Source organism: Rhinolophus sinicus, chromosome 3 (genome assembly GCF_057876585.1).
Source record: "Rhinolophus sinicus isolate RSI-liver-muscle chromosome 3, RSI-T2T, whole genome shotgun sequence".
Taxonomy (NCBI): domain Eukaryota; kingdom Metazoa; phylum Chordata; class Mammalia; order Chiroptera; family Rhinolophidae; genus Rhinolophus; species Rhinolophus sinicus.
In genome coordinates this window covers 97,447,881-97,471,394 of record NC_142503.1, presented here as the reverse complement: position 1 = coordinate 97,471,394, position 23,514 = coordinate 97,447,881, and positions in this window count along the sequence as shown.

Genomic DNA, 23,514 nt, shown 5'->3' with positions numbered 1-23,514 from the left:
TGTATAATATTTATGTCTTTATATAAATACACAAAGTGGCATCTATACCTCTAGAACAGCACAACTTAAAATAGGGTTATTATTGTAGAGCACAGATACCAGAGCTGTTCAAGGACATCCCTGGGGAAGGGTGTATTCTCCCACGGTGAAAAAAGAATGTCAACTTGAGACCCAACTACTCTCAGAAGCCTCCACAGACACTGACTCATTGTGTGACCTTAGGCAAATTATTCAAGCTATCTGAAACCAAGTTTCTTCCTATCTAAACAGTGGATAATGATACTTACCCTGTAAAGTTTTTATTGGGATTAGAATAGTATCTGGAAAATACCTAAATACTTGACTCGCTAAACTTGTGTACTTAAATGTATTAGTCCCCAAGACATTTGGGGCCCAGGAAGGCCAGATGCAGCTGCCAGGGCTTGTACCTGTGCTGGGACACTCACCAGCGCAGGTATCACCCTGCACTTCCTGCTTGCCAGGAGCCATGTCCCAGGGTGGAGACCACCCCAGGCTGCCAGCCTCAGGGGGTGTTACAGCCAAAAACAGGCCCACACTAAGAATATACACAGACGGGCAAAGTCCAGGTCTCACCTCCTTCCATCACTTTTTCTGCCCTCCTTGGCAACTCTGCTGCATCCACAGAGCCAGTTCCAGGAATTCTGAATGCTGCCCTGGGTTTTTGCCAGCTCTTTCCTGCCCTCCCTGCCTGTGATGTCTCTGGTCATCATTTCAATATTAGGGGACCATTGTTTGCTGGTCTGCTGGGAAGAGCCCCCTCAACTCTCTAAGCAAAGCCATTTTTCCTTCCTCGAAGGCCTAACCATTGGGTCACTCACTCACTCACTCTCATTCATTGAAAAATAGCTATTAAGCATCGACTCCGTGACAGGTATTGCACAAACGCTACAGGTACATCGGGGAGCAAGAGATGCATGATGCCCACCTGGTAGAATTTATAGCCTGGTGAGAAATTTTCAGCGCGCCCTGTCTCCCTGCTTCTCTCTGACTTTTTAAAATTGTGTGTGTGTGTGTGTGTATGTGTGTGTGTGTATGTGTGTGTGTGTATGTTGTTACATTTTAAACCATGGCTTGAATTCAGATTTTGTGAGTGGATGGATGAAGGGATTCTTTTTTTATTTCTAAGTCTTCAAAATTCAGTTTGTATTTTATACTTAAAGCAGATCTCAAATCAGAGTTCCTAATATACCATGAAAAAAGATTCACATACCCAAACATACTTTATTTCAAACATCCTTTAAAACTTCCCAATAACTGAAAAGAGTATCAGTTTTAAAATTTAAATATAAATTAATTAAAACTTAATGAATGTAAAACTTCAGCTCCGCAGTCACACTGGTCGCATTTCAAGTGCTCAATAGAAACATGTGGCTAGTAGCCACCACATTGGACAGTGCAGCTCTGGAGTTAACCTCTAGTTGAAAGAAAACACAAAAAAGACAGTCAATTGACACCATAAAGAAGTCAGCAGACAAATCCAGAGTTCAGTGCATTTACAAGATATGTGAGCTCTTTGAAGACTGCAGGCTCTTCATTCAGTGACAAAGTCATGACTTCATTCAGTGAACGTCATGAAAGCTTAAGAGGCAGGTAAATGAAAGAAAGTAAAGCTACACAGCAACCAAATGCAATGCTTGACACTTGATTAGATTCTGAATCAAGGAAAATAATAAAACTGACATAAAAGACATTTTTAGGACAGTTGTAGAAATTTGGATTATATATTAGATGACATTATGGAATTATTAATTTTCCTAAGTGTGACGATGATATTGATAGTATATAAATAAATGTCATTATTCTTAGGAAATCCATGAGGAAGTATGTAGGGATGAAATGCCATGATGTCTGCAATTTATCAAATGGTTAAGGTAAAGTGTGTGTGTGTGTGTGTGTGTGTGTGTGTGTGTGTGTGTGTGTGTGTGTGATGAGAGAAAGAAGTAAAGATAATGTGGTATAATGTTAACATTTGATAAAACTAGGTAAAGTGCATGTACTATTCCTTCATTGTTTCACCTTTTCTGTAGGCCTGAAATTTTTCAAAATACAATTAAACTAGTCTCATGAAGATTACATTTTAGAGAAGGGAGACAGAAGGTTAACCATTAAGCAAATACATGAACAAAATACTTTTAGCTTATTAAGTACTACTAGTACTCAGATGTCATTAAAAGACATTGCTAATATAAGGAGTGATGGTGGCTGGGGGCTGTTTCATGCTAACTGGTCAAAGCAGGCCTCTCAAAAAGGTGAAAGTTGGTTCAAAACCTGAATGACAAGAAGGAAACAACCATGGGACGATCTGGGCACAGAGCTGTCTGGATGGAGGAAACAGTAGAGGCCTGGAGGAGGAAAGGAGCTTGCTGTTCAGGAAACTGAATGAGGCCACAGTGGCCAACACACAAAACTGAGGAGGGGAGAAGTTGAGGGTGGGGCTCGAGATGAAGGCTTGACTGGTTCCTGTAGGACCCAGCAGGACATGATAAGGAAATTGGACCTTATTTTAAGTGCCATGGGAAACCACTGGAGGGCTTTAGGCAGAGAAGGAACAGGTTGATGTATGTCTTTTCACATCATTCAGACTGCCACATAGAGAATGGTGACAGAGGACAGCAGAGAAAACAAGGAGATCAGCTGGGAGCCTGTGCAGTGGTCCAGGAGAGATGAGGTGGCCTACAGCAGGAGAAGCACTGTTGCTGGAGAGAAATCAATGCACCAATGGTACGCTTTGGATGAGAACAAAGGGACTTGCTTATGGAACAAATATGGAAGACAAGGAAATGAAATGAATCAAGGATGACTTGCAGGTTTTCTCCTAAGGTCCAGGGAAGACAGGTTAGGGTGGAGGAAGGAGTCAAAAACCGTCTTAGCCATTCTGACTGGATGTGCCCCTTAGACTTACTCCTAAGTGGGGTGTGAAGCCAGCAGTAGGCTCTGTGCAGAGACAGATTTGGGCATCATCTGGTTGTATTATAGTTTACTAACCATCATCCTGTTTATGAACATAAAAGTTGTTTCTGATATTTTAATTATTCACATATGGATAATGCTATGATAAACATCTTTTTATAGAAACACTTTCATATTTCAGATTATTTCTTTTTTTTAATTTAAGTCTATTGGGGTGACAATATGTGGTATATAAAACTGAAATCAGATTATTTCTTTTCTTTTTTTTAAATTAATTTCTCATAGACACAGACAATAGTTTAGTGGTTACCAGAGGGTAAAGGGGGTGGGGGGTGGGAGATGAGGGTAAGGGGGATCAGATATATGGTGATGGAAGGAGAACTGACTCTGGGTGGTGAACACACAATGGGATTTATAGATGATGTAATACAGAATTGTACACCTGAAATCCATGTAATTTTACTAACAATTGTCACCCCAATAAATTAAAAAAAAATAAAAATAAAAAAAATTAATTTCTTTAGGAAGCATTCTTTCCTGAGCTTTTTACCCCAGCATGTGAATTTTTTTAATTATAGTTTGAAATAATTTTGGACATACAGAAAAGCTGCAAAAATAGTACAGAAAGTTCTTTTAACCCTTTCTTCCAGCTTCCCCTAATGTTAATAGTTTGCATAACCATAAGACAATTATCAAAATTTAGAAATTGGAAGAATACTCTTAAATAAATTATAGACTCTATTCAAACTTCACCAGTTGTTTTTTTCACTAATGTCCTGGTAAGGATCCAATCCAGGATTACACATTGTATTTAGTTCTCATTTTTTCAGTTTCCTCCAATCTGTGATAGTTCCTCAGTCTTGCTTTGTCACTCATGACCTTAAGGCTCCTGAAAATCACTGGTCAGATATTTTGTAGAATGTTCCAAAATGTAGGTTTAACCAATGGTTTCTCATGATTAGATTTAGATAATGCATTTTTTGGCAAGAAAACCACAGAAGTGATAATGTGCATAAGGGGGGTTCTCTGTGCACAAGGGCAGTTCACACGATTGATAAATCTTCTTTAATAAAATTTATTGGAGTGACAATGGTCAACAAAACTACATAGGTTCAAGTGTACAATTCTGTAATACATCATCGATATATCACATTGCGTGTGCACCACCCAGAGTCAGTTCTCCTTCTATCACAATATTTGACCTTTTTTGCCTCTTCTACCTCCTCCCTCCCCCCTTATGCTCTGGTGACCACTAAACTATTGTTTGTGTCTATGAGTTTTTTTGTTTCTTTATTTGTTTCTTTTGTTCCATTGTTGCCTTCAGTTTTATATCCCACATATAAGTGAAATCATATGGTTCTCGACTTTTTCTGTCTGACTTATTTCACTTAGTATAATAATGTCAAAATCTATCCATGTTGTTGCAAATGGCACTATTTCATCTTTTCTTATGAAAGAATAGTATTCCATTGTGTATATGTACCACATCTTATTTTTTGTGATGTTAACCTCAGTTAAGTTGATATCTGGTGTCTGCCAGTTTTTTTCCACTATACGGTTGCTATTTTTTCCTTTGTACTAATAAATATTTGAGTGAGGGCAGATTATTTAAGACTATGCAAAAATCCTGTTCTCAAATTTTTATTTATTTATTTTTATTGTGATTTTAAAAACCCACATAATATACAAATTACCACCATTTTTAAATGTACAGTTCAGTAGTGTTAAGTATGTTCACACTGTTATAAAACAAATCTCCAGCACTTCTTGCACATCTAAAACTCTATACTCATTCAACAACTCCCACTTCCCTTATCTCCGCCAGCTCCTGGTAACCACCATTCATGCTGTTTCTATGAATTTGACTACTTTAAGTACCTCAAATAAGTGGAATCATACAGAACTTGTCTTGTAACTGGCTTATTTCACGTAGCATAATATCCTCAAGGTTCACCCAAATTTTACCATGTGACAGAATTCCCTTCTTTATAAAGACTGAACAATATTCCATTGTGTGTATATATAACATAATCTGTCTATCCATTCATCTGCGGACGGACGCTTGGATTGCTTGCTACTCTTGGCTATTGTGAATAATGCTGCTGTGACCATGGGTGTGTAAATATCTGTTTGAAGCCTTGCTTTCCTTTCTTTGGATATACACCCAGAAGTGGGATTGCTTGATCAGAGGGTAGCTCTATTTTTAATTGTCTTAGAAACTTTCATACTGTTTTCGTAACAATTGCACCATTTTGCAATCTCACCAATAGTGCAGAAGGGGCCTAATTTCTCAACATCTTTGCCAACACTTGTTATTTTTCTGTTTTTGTTTTGTTTTTTTTAAACAGTAGCCATCCTAAAGTGTGTTAGGTAATACCTTATTGTGATTTGATTTTTATTTCCCTTATGATTAGTAATGTTGAACATCTTTTTATATGCTTGTTTGTATATCATAAACTTTGGAGAAATATTATTTAAGTCCTTTTCTCATTTTTTAATTGGGTTGTTTGATTTTTGTTGTTGTTGAGCTGAAGGAGTTCTTTATATATATATATATAACTTGCAAATATTTTCTTCTGTTCTTTAGGTTGCCTCTTTATTCTATTGGTTGTGTCCTTTGTTGCACAAAAGTTTTTAAGCTTGAAATAGTTCCAATTTGTCTATTTTGCTCTTGTTGCCTACTCTTTTGGTGCCATATCCAAGAAATCATTGCTAAGTTCAATATCACGACGCTTTCACTTTATGTTTTCTTTTAGAGTTGTATGTGAGTAGTTTTAGGTCTTATAGTTAGGTCTTTAATCCATTTTAGTTAATTTTTGTGTATGGTATAAGATAAGGGCATGACTTCAGTCTTTTTCAGGTAGATATCCAGTTCCCAACGTCATTTGTAGAAGAAACTGTTCTTTTCCCAGTGAGTGGTCTTCGCATTCTTGTCAAAGATCATTTGACCATATATACAAGGGTTTATTTCTAGACTGTTTTATTTCATTGGTCTATATGTCTATCTTTAGGTTAGTAGCATACTATTTTGATTAGCATAGCTTTGTAATGTTTTAAAATCAGGAAGTGTGAGTCCACCAAATTTATTCTTTTTTTTCAAATTGATTTTGGATATCCTGGGTCTCAAGATTTCATATGATTTTTTCTTTTTTTTGGTAGAAATAGGCTCTTTATGAAAGGTTATTAGTCATGTAGCATTGAAAAAAAAAAAGACTCACTTTCTGGGCTAGGGAATTTGAATGCTGGAACAAAAGTGGGAGTCAGTTAGCAAGAAGGAGAGGAGATGTCTGTAGAGTAGACGATCAAGAGGTCCTGACAGCACATTTCTGAAAACAAAGAAAAAAACCCTCGTAATTCTAAATTTAATCAGTGGTAGACAATGCTTGAGTAACTGGGTCCATTTCAGGAAATGTACTGACCTGCAATGTTCAGTAGATTTGGAATCTTTGTCTTCTTGTCTGGTAAAATAACTATGTCAATCAAATACATACTCAATTAGACACTTTCTGCTATTAATTGTTTAACTAGATGCCAAGATACACTAAAATATGGGGACCAAGAATGGATAAAATGTCAATCCCCAGTTCAGCAAGCCTGACAATCTTCAGGGAAATATGAGATGGAAAGCCAATTCAGTTCTAAGTTAAATGAAGACAATTGTGCCTTCTGATTTCATATGAATTTTAAGATAAAATTTTCTGTTTCTGCAAAAAAAATTCCATTGGAATTTTGATAAGGATTGCACTGAATCCATAGATTGCTTTGGGTTGTATGGACATCTTCACAGTATAAGTCTTCTACTCCTTGAACGAAGGATGCCTTTCCATTTATTTGTGCTTTCTTTAATTACTTTTAGCAGTGTCTTGTAGTCTTCAGTGTACAAGTCTTTTACCTCCTTGCTTAGATGTATTGCAAAGTATTTTATTGTTTTTCGGTGCTATTATAATGAAATTGTTTTTTTAATTTCCTTTTCAGATTGTTCGTTATTAGTGTGTAGAAATGTAACATGTCAAATTTCTGACAACAGTTGATGGAACTTGCTTACAACAATTATTAATATAGTGTTTGCCCAATGATTTTTTATTTCCTTCATTTCTTTTACATTTATTAATTGGAATTCTTCTGTAAAAGAAGAGTTATCCCTTTGTTCCTATTAATTTATTTATTCAATCATTTATTTTATCAATATAGACTCATGGGTTTTGTTTTTTGTTGTTGTTTGTTTCATTGTTTTTCACTCTGTGTTAAACTCCAGTTATATAGTTATTTATTTTGCTACTCCATTTGTTCTACCTTTGGGTATTAGGAGCTTCTTCAGTGTTCCCTTTCTTTTCTAATCATTTCCAACACAAGATGCTCCCGGCTCATCTTGCATGTATAAGTATACAGAGAAGTGTCATTCCCTCCCTGTACTTACTACTTATTATTTCTTTCCCCTTTTCCCTTCTTTATACACCTCCTCCCTCCAGACAACCAATCTATTTAGTTTTCCTATTATCCTGCCTGTATTTTCTTTTTCTTTTTTTGCTTAAATGAGCAAGGTATGGATGTTTTTCAGCCTCTTTTTACATATTGCTTTCCAGGAAGGCTGCTTCAGTGAACACTCCCATGAGTAGAAGATAATAGTTTCTGTTTTACTGTAGCCTGAGCAACAGTGGGTAGTTTATTGTTTAAATCCTTGGTAATTTGATAGGCAAAATTAGCTTCCTGTCCTAGTCCGCATTTCTCTGATTTCCTTCGAGGTTTATATATGTTTCAAATGTTTCTTGGCTGATTGTATTTCCTCCTTTGTGAGCTCTCTGTTCTTGGCCCACTCATCTATGGGAGACTTATGGGTCTTTTAAATAGATTTTCATAGGTCCTTTAACAAGGAGAATAGTAACTCTTTGTCCCCCATCACTTCGTACATTTCTTTAGAGAATCCCCTTAATGTGTCCATAAAGTGCTTTCCCCAAGGAGCTGCTAAGATTATCCTTTTCATCCAAAGCAACCCAAATTTGACTTTAAAGGATGGGCAACAAATGGTCACTGAATCCAGTGACCCATTGATAACCAAGGCAAGAAACATTTCTTCTGTCTTTTTGCACATACAGAGTTTATGACTATTATGAGTTTTGTTCTAAATGAATGAGTGATTTTGAGCTTCATTTCACATGCACTGCTCATTTTCTCTAAGTCATCCAAGATATTACCTTTGAGGAGAATGTTTGCATCTATAACATAAACTATTTAGTTACATATTAATTAGTTATAACAAGCAACAAGATGTTTTGTTTGATATGAACAAGTAATTTTTTATCTTGGCTTCAAATAAACTGTTTAACATCAACTACAACTTTCTCTAATGCTTCAGAAGAAATTGGTTTTAAGAAGAATGATAGATTCTGAGATTGTTTGACATAAGCTGTTTGGCATTGTCTAAACTTACTCTAACTCACATTTCTTTTAAATTAAAAGTGTCATTTGCTGGTTGTGTCAAATAGTCAGCTTAGTTTCATTGAGATTTACTCTATGTCATCTTAGGAAGTTACCTTACATATAAATGTGTGATTTTGACATTGTTTTCATTTAACCTGCTCAGATTCATTTTAATGCGCTCTAACTTGCACCAAGATGGCATTTTTGAGATGAATGTGCGTTTCTGAGCTTGTTTGCATGTATAAAGTTTATAGAGCACTCAGGAAGCTTTTGAGAAGAATGTGACACCTATTTATTTTGCAAGTTTTGATGAGCATGTTTAGACAGTGACAACTACATCATGACTGCCCACGGACCAGCGGTGACTGGAAGACACATCCCAATTTCACAGATGCTCAAATGTGATGAAAAAATGTGTGACATCAAATGTAGGTAGCAGAACTATCAGTATTTGGTAATGGGGAGTAAAAGGATAAAATGAATAAAAAATTTCTCCTAGGTTGCCGGCTTGGACAGATGCACACACTCTATTGCTGTATATTTTTTCACCACTATAATTAACCATGAATAATATCCTTGAAAATAAAATTATGGGGATTCCTGACCACTTCCTAAGGGTAAACTCCTAGAATTTGATAGATTAAAACATTATATTTCATTTGCTACCTTGGTCAGCATTTTTGCAATGATATTGAATTTGCTTTCATAAGTTCACAAGCCGTTTGTATTTCTCTTCTTGCAAATTGCCTGTTAATGCTCTTACTTACCTTTCCTCTCGAATGCTGATCTCATTTCTATTGTTCAGTAAGAGCAGTTTATATAATAGGAAACCTCAATCGTCGGTCGGATACATATTGCAATTATTCTTTCTTAATTTATGTTTTCATCTATGAGTACTGGAGTGTTTGGATTTTTAACATTTTGTTACAATACATCTAAAACGTATAACAAAAATTTAAAATAAAAAAATGAGCACCCGCTACTTTTCTTTATAAAACCTTAACATTATTCCATATTTAGTTCAGATTTGTTTTAAAGAAATAAAATTTTGAAGTCTCCATGTCCCCTCCCCAATCCCAAACCCTTTCCTACCTCCCCATTTATTTAACTATCTTGAATTTGGTAATTTCATTCCATATATTTGCTACAAGTTTAGATATCCACAGATCTTCAATGATATTGTGCTCCAAGTTTTAAATTTGCTTTACATGTATATAATGTGTATTTGGCATATACCCCTCTGCACCTTGCTCTTTTCATTCAATTTTTCCCCCAACATTTCTCAATGCTGATACATGTAACTGTAGTTCATTCATTTTTAGCTGAAGTACATTTGACTTTATTAACATGTCCCAAATGATGTATCCATTCTCCTGTGAATGGATTGAATACTCAGACTGTTTCCTCTTTTTTTCTATTATAAACAATTTTACAATGAGTATTCATAAATATGTCTCCTTTAGCCCTATGTGAGAATTTCTTTCCTGAGTAGTAGAGTATAAAAATCTTCTGCTTTACTAAATGTAATCAAATTCACCGCTAGTTATTATATCAATTTGCACTTTCACTAGCAGCATAATAGAATTTGTTTCTTCATATTCTTACCCACACTCTGTGTTTAATTTTTGCCAATCAGATATGTGTGAGTTGACATTCATTGTTATTTTAATTTTTCTTTCCATGATGACTTGTAAGATTGAGGATCCTTTCATACGTTTATTTATAATTCAGGTTTCTTCTTCTATAAATTGTTTGTTCACATTGTCCATTTTCCTACTGAACTGTCATTTTTGTATTGGTAGTAGATTTTCTTTAAATTCTGTAAATAATTGTCTGTTTTTTATACTGTAAATATCCTCTCTCAATATGTGGCTTGTCTTTGAACTTCTTTGTTCTGTCCTGATTGTGAAGAAGTTTTATATTAACATAGTCCAATTCATTAATCTTTTTCCTTATGTTTTGTGCTTTCTTTTAAATAGATCCTCCTTATCAAAAGATTGTAGTGACAATTGTTAGTAAATTTAAAAAATAAATTATATAAAAAAAAAAGATTGTAAACATACTCTTTAATATTTTCTTCTAAAAATTTTAAAGTTTTGTCTTGGAAATTCAGATTTTTAGTCTATTGTCACCCCAATAAATTTAATAAAAAATAAATAAATAAAATTTTTTGGTTTACAGTTTGCGGTAAGAACATATTTTCCATATTTTTCCAGCAATAGTTCTTTCTCCATTAATTTATGATGCTATCTCTTTAATATGTTGAGTTGCCATATACCCAATTGTATGTTCCCAAGCTTTCTACATAGTTTGAATCTATTCAATACTTTGAGTGCATTTCCAATCTGAATTATTTCTAATAAAACCTAAAAAATAGCTACGAATTATTTCTTTTAAAAAATGGATTTTCCATCATCCCCACTATTCTTTTGTTCTGGAACTCCTAGAATTCCAATTAGCTAAATGTTGAGGCATCTCAACTTATCCGCCATGTTACTTAACCTCTCGTTCATGTTTGGCATCTTCTTACCTTTCTGTGGTGTATTTTGTGTGAATTTCTCAATTCTGTCTTTTAATTAATTAATCCTTTTGTTTCCATTTTGTAAAATTATAGTGGCTATGATTTTTCTTTCCAATGATTATATAGTTTTAATTGATTCTTTTTTGTATCTACTTGGTTTTTTCAGCTCTACTTATTTTATTTTGTAATTTCTTGCTTTTTAAATGAAAAGCATGTCTTCACTTTCCTCTGAGTATCCTAATAATATAAAAATTAATATTTTATAAATTGATATTATACTTTGTAATTTAAAAGTCCTTGTCAGACTTCCATACATTTAATTTTACATGCATGAATTTATGTTCTGTTCTGAATGTTAATTTCATTGTTTGTCTTCCATGAGACATATTTCTCCTGTATTTTGGTATTTTGGTTTACAGTCCAATTTCCTATGGGATTTGTTTTTGTTTTTCTTTTAATTCTTTTTATTCCTCTCTGTCTAGTGGTTTACAGTTGCCACCACCTGGTCCTCCAAGATCCCAATCCACACCAGGCATTGTATTGATATTGGGACCATCACATATCCAATCACAGAGCTGGTTCAGAGCTTGGCTAGCCTCCTAGTCTGGAGGTCAAGTTTGTGTTCACTTTCCTCCCTAATCCCACAGCTCACCAGGAGCTATGGCCCTAGGCAACATTTTTTAAGTAATAGTTTTATTCAGATATAATTTGGGTACTATAAACTTTGTATTTGTAAAGTGTACAATTCAGTAGTTTTTTATAGAGTCGCAAAGTTGTGCAACCATCACCACTAATTCCAGAACATTTTTATCACCCTCGAAAAGAAACTCAGTACTCATTAGCAGTCGTTCTTCTCCTCCTCCTACCTCCAGCCTCTGGCAACTACTAAGCTTTCTGTCTCTATGCATTTGTCTATTCTTGACATTTCATATAAATGGAATCATACAATATGTAGCCTTTTGTGTCTAATTTATTTCACTTAGCATAATGTTTTCCATGTTCATTCATGTTGTAGCATGTGTCAGTACTTATTCCTTTTTATAACTCAATAATATTCCATTATATGGATATACTACATTTTATTTATTGAGTCATCAGTTGATGGACATTTGGGTTTTTTTCCACTTTTTGATTTATGAATAATCCCGTTGTATCAGTCATCTGAGGCTGCCATAACGAAATACCATAGACCAGGTGGCTTAAACAACAGAAATTTATTTCTCGCAGTTCTGAAGACTGGAAGTCTGAAATCAGGGTGCCAGCATCATCAGTTTCTCATGACAGAGTTCTTTTCTTGGTTTGTGCATGACCACATTCTTCTATGTCCTCACATGGTGGAAAGAGAGAGAGCAAGCTCTCTGGTATCTTTTCTTACAAGGGCACTAATTCTGTCATGAAGGCCTGACCCTCATGATCTCATCTGAACCTCATCACTTTCCAAGAGCTTTGTCTCCAAATACTATCGTATTGGCAATTGTGGCTTAAACACATGAATTTGCAGGGGACATTATTCAGTCCACGCCATTCTGTCCCTGTCCCCCCAAATTCATGTTCTTCTAACATGCAAAATACATTAGCTTCACCTCAATAACCCCAAAAGCCTAACTCATTCCAGCATTAACTTGAAAGTCTAAAGTCCAAAGTCTCATCTAAATATCATCCAATGTGGGTGAGATTTAAGGTACTCTTCACCCTGAGGAAAAGTCCTCTCCAGCTGTGAATCTGTGAAACCAAACAAATGATGTGCAATATAATGGTGTGACAGGCATAGGGTAGGCATTCCCATTCCAATGGGGAGAAATATGAAAGAAGGAAGGGGTGATTGGTCCCAAGCAAGTCCAAAAGTAACAAGACAAATTCCGTTAGATCTTAAAGCTTGGCAATAATTCTTTTGGTCTCAATATTCCAACTTCTGGACCCACGTGGGCATAGTCCCATTTTTATGACTGACTGGGGTGGCAATCCCACCCCTTGGCTCTACTAGACAGTGGTCATGCCCCCAAGGCTCTGCCAAGTGAGGGTCCTACTTCCCAGATTCTGGGCAGCCCCACCCCTGAGGCTCTGGGGTAAATGTTGTCTGGCCTGTTGCAATTAAAACAATGACATCATTCTTTGAAACTAAGGTAGCAGCACTGATGATCGCTGAATTGCCTTTGGGGTCATTCTTCCTTTTTTATGAAGAATAGTGCACATTTATAGCTAAATGTTTTTATGGTCCAGTCCTATAGATCCAAGAAGTCTAACATCCTTCCTTCCTTCTGTCCTGCTTTTTCTGTCCCATTTAGTTCAAACCTGTAGTGTCTTTGCTACCATGTTTCCCCGAAAATAAGACCTAGCTGGACAATCAGCTCTAAAGCATCTTTTGGAGCAAAACTTAATATAAGACCCAGTCTTATTTTACTATACTATAAGACAGGGTCTTATATAATATAACCAGGTCTTATATAATATAGTATAAGACCTGGTCTTATGTAATATTATAATATAGTATAATATAATACTGGGTTTTATGTTAATTTTTGCTCCAAAAGACACATTAGAGCTGATTGTTCGGCTAGGTCTTATTTTGGGGGAAACACGGTGGTATAATACCATCTCTATGCCTGGCTTCTGTGGAGATGGCTGGTTAAGTCCATGAGTCGTACCCATGATCTCTTTATCAAATGGTTGTTCAGCTACACCATTAGTGTTCTCTTCAGAACACATTTTCTTATTTTTTGCAATATAAATAGGCTGAGAATTTTCCAAATCTTCAAGCTCTGGTTTCTTTTTCACTTAACAATTCCTTCTTTAATTCATCTCCTTTTGTATTTTACTATAAGGAGTCAGGAGGAAGCAAGCTGCTACTTCAACCCTTGGCTTAAAATCTCCTCAGCTGAATACCCAATTTTACCATTCACAAATTCTAACGTCCACAAAATACTAGAAGACAGTACAGCAAGTATTTTGCCACTTTATAACAAGGATTATCTTTCATCCAGTTTTCCGTAAGGTGTTCCTCATTTCCATCTGAGATCTCACCAGAATCACTCTTTTTTTTTTTTTTTTTTTTTTTTTTTTTTATTAAATATATTGAGGTGACAATTGCTAGTAAAATTACATAGATTTCAGGTGTACAATTCTGTATTACATTATCTATAAATCCCATTGTGTGTTCATCACCCAGAGTCAGTTCTCCTTCCATCACCATATATTTGATCTCCCTTACCCTCATCTCCCACCCCCCATCCCCCACCCCTCTTACCCTCTGGCAACCACCAAACCATTGTCTGTGTCTATGAGTTTCAGTTTCTCATTTGTTTGTCTTGTTCTTTTGTTGCTTTTGGTTTATATACCACATATCAGTGAAATCACATGGTTCTATGTTTTTCTGTCTCACTTATTTCGCTCAGCATTACACTCTCAAGATCCATCCATGTTGTCACAAATGTTCCTATATCATCTTTTCTTACCGCCGAATAGTATTCCATTGTGTATATATACCACAACTTCTTCATCCATTCATCTATCGAAGGACATTTTGGTTGTTTCCATGTCTTGGCCACCGTAAACAAAGCTGCAATGAACATTGGAGCACACGTGTCTTTATCTCTAAATGTTTTCAGATTTTTTGGATAGATACCCAGGAGAGGGATTGCTGGGTCATATGGCAATTCTATTCGTAATTTTTTGAGGAACCTCCACACCGCCTTCCATAACGGCTGCACCAGTCTGCATTCCCACCAACAGTGTATGAGGGTTCCTTTTTCTCCACAGCCTCTCCAACATTTGTTACTATTTGTCTTGTTGATGATTGCCATTCTGACTGGGGTGAGGTGATATCTCATTGTGGTTTTGATTTGCATTTCTCTGATGATTAGTGATGTTGAGCATTTTTTCATATGTCTATTTGCCATTTGTATGTCCTCTTTGGAGAAATGTCTCTTCAAGTCCTCTGCCCATTTTTCAATTGGGTTATTTGCTTTTTTGTTGTTGAGTTGCATGAGTTCCTTGTATATTCTGGATACTAGCCCCTTATTGGAGGCACTGTTTGCAAAAATCTTCTCCCATTCAGTTGGTGGCCTCTTTATTTTGTCAATGGTTTCTTTTGCTGTGCAGAAGCTTTTAAGTTTCATATAGTCCCATTCGTTTATTTTAGCTTTTACTTCCATTGCCTTTGGAGTCAAATTCATAAAATGCTCTTTGAACCCAAGATCCATAAGTTTAGTACCTATGTTTTCTTCTATGCAGTTTGTTGCGTCAGGTCTTATGCTTAAGTCTTTGATCCATTTTGAATTAACTTTGGTACATGGTGACAAATAGCAGTCCAGTTTCATTCTTTTGCACGTGGCTATCCAATTCTCCCAGCACCATTTATTGAAGAGGCTGTCTTTGCTCCATTGTATGTTTTTAGCTTCTTTGTCAAAAATTATCTGTCCATATTTATGTGGTTTTATTTCTGGGTTCTCAATTCTATTCCATTGGTCTACGTGTCTGTTTTTCTGCCAATACCATGCTGTTTTGATTATTGTGGCCCTGTAGTACAAGCCAAAGTCAGGAAGTGTGATACCTCCATTATAGTTCTTTTTTCTTAAGATTGCTTTGGCTATTCGGGGTCTTTTGTGGTTCCAAACAAATTTGATGATTTTTTGTTCTATTTCTTTAAAATATGCCATTGGGATTTTGATGGGGATTGCATTGAATCTGTATATTGCTTTGGATAATATGGCCATTTTAACTATGTTGATTCTTCCAATCCATGAGCACGGAATGTCTTTCCATTTCTTTGTGTCTTCTTCAATTTCTTTCAAAAAAGTCTTATAGTTTTCAGCATATAGGTCTTTCACATCCTTGGTTAAGTTTATTCCTAGGTATTTTATTTTTTTTGTTGCAATTGCAAAAGGAATTGTTTTTTGTATTTCTTTTTCTGAGATTTCATTGTTAGTATATAGGAAGGCAATGGACTTTTCTGCGTTGATTTTGTAGCCAGCAACTTTACTGTGTTCATTGATTGTTTCTAATAGCTTTTTGGTGGAGTCTTTAGGGTTTTCTATATATAGCATCATGTCATCTGCAAAGAGTGATAATTTAACTTCTTCATTCCCAATTTGGATGCCTTTTATTTCTTTCTCTTGCCTGATTGCTCTGACAAGGACTTCCAACACGATGTCGAAAAGCAGAGGTGATAGGGGACATCCCTGTCGTGTTCCTGAACGTAGAGCAAAGGGCTTCAGTTTTTCTCCATTAATTATGAGATTAGCAGAGGGCTTGTCATATATGGCCTTTATTATGTTAAGGTATTTTCCTTCTATACCTATTTTATTAAGTGTTTTAATCATAAATGGATGTTGTATCTTGTCAAATGCTTTTTCTGCATAAATTGATATAATCATATGATTTTTGTCCTTTATTTTGTTTATATGATGTATCACATTGATGGATTTGCGTATGTTGAACCATCCTTGTGCCCCGGGGATGAACCCCACTTGGTCGTGATGAATGATCTTTTTAATGCACTGTTGTATTCGATTTGCTAGAATTTTATTTAGGATTTTTGCATCGGTATTCATTAGAGATATTGGTCTGTCGTTTTCTTTTTTTGTGCTGTCCTTACCAGGTTTTGGTATCAGGGTAATGTTGGCCTCATAAAATGAGTTGGGGAGCACTGTTTCTTCTTCAATTTTTTGGAAGAGTTTGTGCAGAATTGGTATTAGATCCTCTTTGAAGGTTTGGTAGAATTCACTAGTGAAGCCATCTGGTCCCGGACTTTTGCTTTTGGGAAGGTTTTGGATGACTGATTCAATTTTGTTACTGGTGATCGGTCTGTTTAGATTTTCCAGTTCTTCATGGTTCAGCCTTGGAAGGCTATATGTTTCTAAGAACTTATCCATTTCTTCTAGGTTGTTGAATTTGGTGGCATATAGTCCTTCATAGTATTCTTGGATGATCCTTTGTATTTCTGTGGTGTCCGTGATAACTTCCCCTTTTATGTTTCTGATTTTGTTAATCAGTGTCTTCTCTCTTTTTATCTTAGTAAGTCTAGCCAAGGGTTTGTCAATTTTGTTAATCTTTTCAAAGAACCAGCTCTTTGTCACATTAATTTTTTCTATTGTCTTTCTGTTCTCTATTTCATTTATTTCTGCTCTGATTTTTGTTATTTCCTTTCTTCTGCTGACCTTAGGTTTTACTTGTTCTTCTTTTTCTAGTTCTTTAAGGTGTAACATGAGGTTATTTATTTGGGAGTTTTCTTGTTTCTTGAGATAGGCCTGTAATGAGATAAATTTGCCTCTTAAAACTGCTTTCGCTGCATCCCAAAAATTTTGGTTGGATGTATTTTCATTGTCATTTGTTTCTATGTATCTTTTGATCTCTCCTCTAATTTCTTCTTTGACCCAGTCCTTCTTTAAAAGTATGTTGTTTAGTCTCCATGTATTTGTGTTTTTTCCCGCTTTCTTTTTACAGTTGGTATCCAATTTCAAAGCCTTGTGATCAGAGAATATGCATGGTATGATTTCAATCTTCTTAAATTTGTTGAGACTGATTTTATGTCCCAATATATGGTCTATCCTTGAGAATGTTCCATGTACACTAGAAAAGAATGTATAGTCTGATGTTTTAGGATGAAGGGCTCTATAAATGTCAATTATGTCCATTTCATCTAATGTGTCATTTAGGGCTACTATTTCGTTATTTATTTTCTGTTTGGATGATCTATCCATAGCTGTCAATGATGTATTTAAGTCCCCTAGTATAATTGTGCTTTGGTCAATTTCTCCCTTTAGTTCTGTTAGTAGTTGCTTGGTGTATTTCGGTGCTCCCTGATTGGGGGCATAAATATTGATGACTGTTATGTCTTCTTGTTGTACAGTCCCCTTCACCTTTATGAAATGTCCATCTTTGTCTCTTGTTATCTTTTTCACCTTGAAGTCTGTTTCATCTGATATCATTATGGCTACACCTGATTTTCTCTGGGCACCATTTGCTTGGAGTGTCAATTTCCACCCTTTCACTTTGAGTCTATGCTTGTCCTTGTAGCTGAGATGTGTCTCTTGCAGACAGCATATGGTTGGGTTTAGTTTTTTGATCCAATCTGCTACTCTGTGCCTTTTTATTGGTGAGTTCAGTCCATTTACATTTAGGGTGATTATTGATATGTGAGGATTTCCTGTCATTCTATTTTTAGTTTTCTGGTAAGGCTGTGTCTCCATTGTTTCTTTGCCTTTTTGTTGTTGTCTATTATTTCTGTGTGGTGGTATTCTATGATGTTTCCCTCTGTTTCTTCTTTTATTTCAGTATATATTTCAGTTCTGGATTTTTTTGGAGTGGTTACCATTAAGTTTATGTAAAAGTAAGTTTGATATTTAGAGTATTCCATTATCTTCAGCACGCTTACTTTCTCCATTCCCCTATTCCGGTTCAGGCCTTTACTCTCCCCCTTTTTGAGTTTTGGTTGCCACAAATTGTCCCTGTTGATGGTGGTCGAATAGCCTCCTTTAGTATTTCTTGTAGTGCAGGTCGTGTATTAGAAAATTCTCTCAGCTTCTGTATGTCTGGAAAGGTCTTTATTCCTCCTTCATATCTAAAGGATATCTTTGCTAGATATATTATTCTTGGCTCATGATTTCTCTCTTTCAATAGTTTGAATATTTGGTTCCACTCCCTCCTGGCTTGTAGAGTTTCTGCTGAAAAATCTGATGATAATCTAATGGGCTTTCCTTTGTAAGTTACCGTCTTCTTTTCCCTGGCTGCCTTGAGGATTCTTTCTTTGTCGTTGATTTTAGACAGCTTCAATACAATGTGCCTTGGAGAAGGCCTGTTGGGATTGAGGTAACTAGGTGTTCTATTTGCTTCTTGGATTCGAGGGTCCAGTTCTGCCCACAAATTTGGGAAGTTCTCATCGACAATTTGTTTGAATATATTCTCTGTTCCCTTCTCTCTTTCTTCTCCTTCTGGTATGCCCATTATTCTTATATTGCTCTTTCTGATGGAGTCAGAAAGTTCTTGTAGAGTTCTTTCATTTCTTTTAAGTCTCAAGTCTTTTTCTTCTTCTATCTGTGTCATTTCCAGGTTTCTATCTTCGATGTCACTGATTCTTTCCTCCATCTGGTCAACTCTACTACCTAAGCTGGTTATTTCATTCTTAATTTCTTCTATTGAGTTCTTAATCTCCAGGAACTCTATTTGGTTCTTTTTTAAAATTTCAATCTCTTTCGTAAAATGCTCATGCTGTTCTTTGATTGAGTTTCTGAGTTCATTTAACTGCCTATCTGTATTTTCTTGTATCTCGTTGAGTTTTTTCAGAACTGCAATCTTGAATTCTCTGTCACTTAAGTCACATATTTCTGTATCTTTAAGTGCCTTCTCTGGAGATTTTTCACTTTCTTTCTGAGCTATCTTGTTGCCTTGGTTATTCATGGCGATTACTGGTTTACTATTTCTCTTCCTAGACATCTACAGGAGTGACTTCTGCAACAGGTTGATAGGAAGAGGTCTTTCTTTTGTTTTCCAGTACTTGTTGGTAGACTGTCTTATTATGTCTCCAACTGCAATTTATTTTTCTTCTCCCACACGGTAGTGCTGTTTTCTCTGCACTATTCCTGCTTCTCACACAATGGGGGGATTCCCTGGGAGACGGGCTTCTCCTCTGTTAATAGTTCATCTAGGTCACAGGGCGCAGTGTCCCGGAGGGTATGCGGAGAGCTTTTGATGTTCCAAAGCTCTTCCAGCTCCTGATTCAGAGCCCGTATGTTTCAGCAGTTCTGTTTACTCCTGCAGGGATCCGCCCAGATAGGTGGGGTCAGGGGCGGGGTGAGTTGTGAGAGGTGGCCCAGAGCAATGGCGGTGACCACCACCACAGCCAGTCCTGCTTCCACAGGTCTCTCCCCTTTGCCGGAACTAGTTGGGCTGTGAATTTGTGTCTGCGGTCCACAGTTCTCAAAACAGCAAATTTTCTGTTGTTTTGATCTGACACTGCTACTGTTCCGCTTCTAGCACCAGGCAGGTGGGGGCAGGGCGAGTTCTGGGAGGGGTGGGAGGGGACGGCTAGTCTCAGTGCCTAAGGCTCCGTTCTCTGCTCGGCAGTGCGGGCTTAAACCACCGTTTTCAGCCTTTTTCCCTCAGTCTTTTCTCTGAGGTCTCTGCCGTGAGCGTTGGGTTCAGCCGTGTTATATGCTGTCCCCTCAGCCCTGTGGAGCCCTGGCGGAGCCCTAGCAGTCCGAGTTCTTCCCTCACTCGCAGCTGCGGTAGTTCCGGGAAGCAGCGAGCTCAGCGCACTGAGCTGGGTCTGCGTCCTGCGCCCGCGCGGCTCTGTCTCCGCGCACTTCTCCGTTTCCTCCTCCCCCCACTCGTGCAATTCTCCCACCTGTAGGTGATTTCAGTCGGTAGTGGGCCTCTTCGTCTTGCCTGTCTGCTGTGCAGGGAGTCCTTTGTGGAGTTTTTGTTGTTCGATTCTTTGTAAATTCCAGGGGAGCTTTACAGAGGCTCACCTCACGCCGCCATTTTTCCGGAACTCTTTTACAGAATCACTCTTACCATTCATGTTTCTAGCATGCACCTCAAAACTATTCTAACCTCTACCCCTTATCCAGTTCCAAACTGCTTTGAAATGTTTAGGTATTTGTTATAGCAGCACCTCGCTTCTTGGTACCAAAATCTGTCTTAGTCAACCCAGGCTGCCATAAGAAAAATACTATAGGCTAGATTTCTCAGAGATCTGGAAGCTGGCAGTCTGAAACCAGGGTACCAGCTTGGTTGGGTTCTAGTGAATGCTTCCTTCCTGTCTTGCAGATTGCCACATTTCTGCTGTGTCCTCACCTGGGGGAGGGGGGAGAGAGAGAGAGAGAGAGAGAGAGAGAGAGAGAGAGAGAGCACTCTGGTGTCTCTTTTGATGAGGGCACTAACACCAACAGGAAGCCCCATGCTCATGACCTCATCTAAACCTAATTATCTCCTGAAGGCCCCACTTCCAATTACCATTCCACTGGGGATTAGGGCTTCAACATATAAATTTGAGGGTACACAAGTCAGTCCATATCACCTGCTACAAACATTTCTGTACAAGTTTTTGTGTGGACATATATTTTCAATTCTCTTGGGTATATGTCTAGAAGTGAAATTTCTTAGTCATATGGCAATTCTATATTTAACTTTTTCAGAAACTGCCAAACTGTTTTTCACAGCAGCTGTACCATTTTACATTCCCACAAGCAATATATGAGGATTCTATTCCCTCCATATCTTTATTAATACTTGTTGTTATCCATCTTTTTTATTATTACTCCCATTCTAGTGGGTGTGACATGGCATCTCATCGTGGCTTTGATTTGCATGCCCATAATGACTAATGATGTTGAACACCTTTCCATCTGTTTATTGGCCACTTGAGTATCTTCTTTGGAGAAATATCTATTCAAATCTTTTGCCCATTTTTAGTTTGCTTATTTGTCTTCTTATTGTTGAGTTGTAAGAATTCTTTACATAGTTTAGATAAAAGTCCCTTATTAAATATCTGACCTGAAAACAATTTCCTTTGACAGCATTTTGTAACATTTTCAGTCTCCTTCCTCTGGCATATTCAGTTCGCCTCCTCTACCTTCACACAGGGCAGTAATTTGAGCTCACATAGCCCACTCTCAGCCCGGTTCTGGATCCAGGGTCCAGCAAGCATTTGGCTTCAGCTTGTGTTTCTACACTGTCCGATCCATAAAAATGTTTATCTTGTACTTGAGTCTCAACCTACCTTTTAGTTCTCCCTTTTGTGAGTTTTATCCATCATTGCTGAGTTTCTACCAAAAGAGCATCATTCAACTGTGAACTCACAGCATCAGATTGCCTTGGAAGATCTCCAACAATATTGTTTATGTGTTCACCACCCAGAGTCAGTTCTTCCATCACCATATATTTGATCCCCTTTACCCTCACCTCCTACCCCCTACCCCCCTACCCTCTGGTAACCACTAAACTATTGTCTGTGTCTATGAGTTTTTGTTTCTCATTTGTTTGTCTTGTTCTTTTGTTGTTTATGGTTTATATACTACATATCAGTGAAATCACATGGTTCTCTGCTTTTTCTGTCTGACTTATTTCGCTTAGCATTACACTCTCAAGATCCATCCATGTTGTCACAAATGTTCCTATATCATCTTTTCTTACCGCCGAATAGTATTCCATTGTGTATATATATCACAACTTCTTTATCCATTCATCTATCGAAGTAATACGGAATTGTACACCTGAAATCTATGTAATTTTACTAACAATTGTCACCGCAATAAATTTAAAAAATAAATTTTAAAAAACCAAAAAAAAATATTGTTTATAGTATTTTTCTTTATGCATACATTTTTTTAAATTATGAAGTTCGATCCATTGATATTTTTATATGATTTCTCCCCTAGCTTTTATGCTTAGAAAGGTCTCTCCCATCCTCAGAGGAAAGAAACATAATCTTACAATTTCTTCTTATAGTTTCTTTTTTCTTTATGGTTAGCTCTCCAGTCCATCTGGAATCTATCTAATTATTGTACAGGTAGAGATCCAAGTATAAGGCCTTCCAAATCATTTACTAATTATTAATGATAATAATTAATGATTTTAAATACTACTCCAATTATGTATCCAATTTCAATAGCTACTTTGTGTCTACTTAGAGCGTTTTATTTCAACTCTATCCCATTATTTTATTTTTTCATTCCTGGGCCTAAAGTGGGAAGCATATCATTTGCGTGTATGTTTCCTTTAGGCCTAGCTTAGGGCTTGTTATATTATAGGTGCTCAACAAATATTTCCTGGACGAGTTTATAATGGAAGATTGGAATGGTGGAAGGACACTGGGAAAGTGCTGTCCAATGGCGAGGCATTCTTAGAAAGGCTGACCATGACATTAAGGAACTAAAACTAGTACATAGCATAGTGCATAGCACATAGCAGGCACTCAATAAAAGACTCAGTATGTGGAAAGAATTTTGAAGTGGTAAGATCTTCGAGAATTAACTTCCTCCAGCTGAGTGTTTCTCCTCTGCTATTGCTGAAACCTACCTCAAAATTCTTAACCAGATGGATCCTTCACTTTCAAAATGTACTCTTTCTTCCCTGTCTGCCCTCCACAGCTCCTCCCAGAAACCCAGAGCTCTATGCTGAGTCAGGCAACCAGGCATAAACTGTTGGGACAAATTAAGAAAATGAAAGTTATAATGATAATCTTTGTGAGTCTAGGGTCTCAGGTCTTTCTCCCCAGTAGCTGGCCTATCATTGGAGGCTCACTATAGTCTGGCTCTCAGAGCATTGCAGAATAAAAGGAATGTTGATTTAAATTCAGAAGCCATGGGCCTTTGCCTCCATCTCTTTTATTAGCTCTATGACTGCTGGCAAGTTACGTAATTTCTCTGAGTCACAGTTTCTTTATCTGTACAATGAGATAAGATCAACTCAGAGGGATATTATAAGAATTAAATGAGATAACTCATATAAAAGAGTTCTTTAATGAGCAAAGTGCTATATTTGTATGACAACTACCTCCGTATGACCGTCCCTCATTCCCAACATGTAATCTCTGCTCCAGGTAGCACAGGATTTTCACTGCCCCTCAACACCGGGGGCTTTCCCCCCTCCCACTTTCTGTGGTTCTCCCTGCCTATCCAGATTCCACTTGTCCTTGAAGGCCCAGC